Consider the following 3,027-nt stretch of genomic DNA (forward strand, 5'->3'; position numbering starts at 1 on the left):
GAGAGAGAGAGAGAGAGAGAGAGAGAGAGAGAAAGAAAGAAAGCGCGAAAGCAGATGATTTTATACTAACGCGCACGTCGCTTGCTATACTTCATATAACTAAACTACTACTAACTACTAGATCATCGTAATGATTGGTTTACTGCTGTCACTTTTACGTCCCCGCAAATAGTATTGCTTCTCTAACAATCTAGAGGAGATGCGATACTAGGTACTAGTGCGTAGTGAAACGTTGTAGTAAAGAGCGTTGACGGCGTGACTCTAGCATTCTCGTGTGTTTTATTATGGGTCCCGGTGCAGGGTGACGGGAAAGGCTTACTCTCGCGCATAGACGCACCGTTATGTACCGTCTCTCATGCGTGCATTGCAGCCCGCACCATTGCCATCCACGCGACAGCTACACTTTCACCCGGTGAAACGCTCACCTCCGTAAAAACACGCCTAGTTGCGCAATTGCGGCGCCGGTTAACGAATAAAACGACACGCCAAATTTATGAACGCGCAAACGGCGGCGAAGCAGACTGCGCGGCGCGGGAGGAGAGGCCCCGCCCCTCCGCCGGAGCGCATTCACGGATGTGCGAAGCCACTGACTTCTGCCTAGTAACGGGCGCTGCACACGCGTTTCTCGCTCCGGGGCGTCCGCCGCATCAATGGCTCTCCACGGCGGCAAATGGCCACGCGTTTCGCCACGTTATTCAACTTGAGAATGAGAATTCAAAACAAGTCGAGTCGAAATGGTGCGCGCAGCCGCGGGGGGCGCGCGCTGCCATTATGAGATTTATCACACTCCCCTGGACAATTCTCACTCGCCGATGCACGCATTTGGGATCATGTCACTCGAATGGGTTTCGCTGATTAGCGACGGGACGTGTGGCCGCGGGTGGCGCGCCCCGGTCCCATCTGTTAGATTATGCTGCTCCACCTGCTACGAATGGTTTCAGCTGCACGGTCTGATTGAGATTTACGTTTGAAAGTTGCGGCGTTGTCGTGGTTAAGAAACCCGAGGCCGTTGTGACTGCCCCGGCTGCACCGACGCGGCGTACTTGCTCTGATTGCTTCGCGTGGATTTATTTTCGCTTGTTTTTGCGTTCCTATCTCGATATTTCCGCCACTGCAATTTCGCCATACTTCATATCTTATATCTTTACATGTCTACACTACAGCAACGTTTGGTCGTTCTTTCTCAAAACTCCCAAAAGTACCGCTCTCGCTAAAAAAAAATGCCGCCGGTAATCGCCTCGACGAACACAATATGATTGTAAAATACGAAGCGGTTAGCGATTCTACGGCGCGTATTAACTTACCTTACAATACGACGGTTATATTTATTGAAACTAAATAAAGAACATTCGATGCACGCCTACACAGCTGCTGCCTCATGCCGCAGGCAATCCGTTACTCTGGTTTCTAACCTGCCACTAGGTTCCGAAGCTATATACTTAAAAAATCAGATGTTTCAATAAACGCAGATGCCGACTACATTGCGACTACAGCGATCGAATTTGATTTAACTTTGCAAATGCGTACAATATTGATGGAAGCATCAGGTGTGCGAACGCACACATAGCGCTAGCCTGCCCCGCGGCTCGACGACAGGTATATATGTATATATATATATATATATATATATATATATAACCTAGAGCATTTTCAGCACCACCGCGTTGTTGCTGTCAAAGGCGCAGCCGGTATATATCTGCGACGAAATGTAAAATCATCGCTCCTGGCTACGGATGTGAAACGGTGCGATGGGTAACCCGTGTCGACTCACTAGACTGATCGTAATTCATTTTTCATTCGATTTGCAGTTTAATGTACCCCGGAGCTAAACATCGAGCGTGAATCGGTGATAATGTCAATTAGGAGTTAGTCGGGGTATAAATTGCGCGCGGTCGGCCGCGGACTCGTCACTCGCCGATGTCGCAACGCGCTTCTCGGACCGCGGCGTCTCTTCATGTCCGTAACTATGTGTGGAAATAAGTGCGCGCCGGCAGGACGATGTGTACTCGTCTGTTTGTGCGCGTGCGTGCGTGCGTGCGTGCGTGCGTGCGTGCGCGTGTATGCGTACTCGTGTCCCCGTTCATTTGCGTGCGCGTTCGGATGGATTGGTGTCTAGGCGTGTGTCTCTGCGCGCGCGCGAACGAATACGTGCGTGCGTGTGCGTGTATGTGTGTACGTAATGTTCCCGTTCATTTACGTGTGCGTTCGGATGGATTGGTGTCTAGGCGTGTGTCTCTGCGCGCGCGAGTGGGAGTATGCGTGCGTGTGTGCGTGCGTGTGCATGCGCGTCGTCTGCGTGTGCGCGCGTGGAATTTTCATGTGCCTAAGAACGATCGTCATCATCATCACCATCATTTGTGCATCGGTGGCTCCACACGAGGTACTAGTGTATAAAAGCTGGACTTTTAAGCTCACTTAGTGGCCGTTGCGGGCGCTCGTAAGACAATAGGGCTAAGAAATTTCATTTTCGGTACCGTACTCTGTGGATTCGACTGCGTTTTGTGCAGATGTTTAATGAGTGCGAACACACAACTAGTGATTACAGCATGTATATATATATATACGTATATATATATATATATATATATATATATATGCGTTAAAAGGCAACTATGTAAAAATTGGAACACTATAGCTTAGCGTTCGAGTGTTCGCTTTCTAAAACTACCCTTAATACTTCGTCAGAGACTGGTGAGTAGCGGTAGAAAAATACGGATAGTGGCGTCTAAAATTGACCAGCGGTGTTAGTGCTAGAAATAACGCATAATCGGTATGTTATAAACCCGATACGGTATTATTAATCCAATAATGAAGCATTACGTTTTGGAAATAATGACAGATCAATATCGACACATCCACATGCGATAAAATTCATACATACTGCGTCGCTGGTATGGTATGATATGATATGATAATTATATGTATATATATATATATATATATACGCGCGCACGCACACACGAACGCACGAACTCATGCACACACACACACACACACACACACACACACACACACACACACACACAC

The 3,027-nt window shown here is 48.2% G+C and overlaps 1 protein-coding gene across 1 annotated transcript in view; it reads right to left on the reverse strand.

Annotated features, from left to right (window-relative positions):
* Positions 1-3,027, reverse strand: part of LOC106809820 (paired box protein Pax-6-like) — a 36,961-nt gene that overhangs the window by 31,260 nt on the left and 2,674 nt on the right. The window lies entirely within an intron of this gene.

The sequence above is a fragment of the Priapulus caudatus genome, unplaced genomic scaffold (genome assembly GCF_000485595.1).
Source record: "Priapulus caudatus unplaced genomic scaffold, Priapulus_caudatus-5.0.1 Scaffold387, whole genome shotgun sequence".
Taxonomy (NCBI): Eukaryota; Metazoa; Priapulida; class Priapulimorpha; order Priapulimorphida; family Priapulidae; genus Priapulus; species Priapulus caudatus.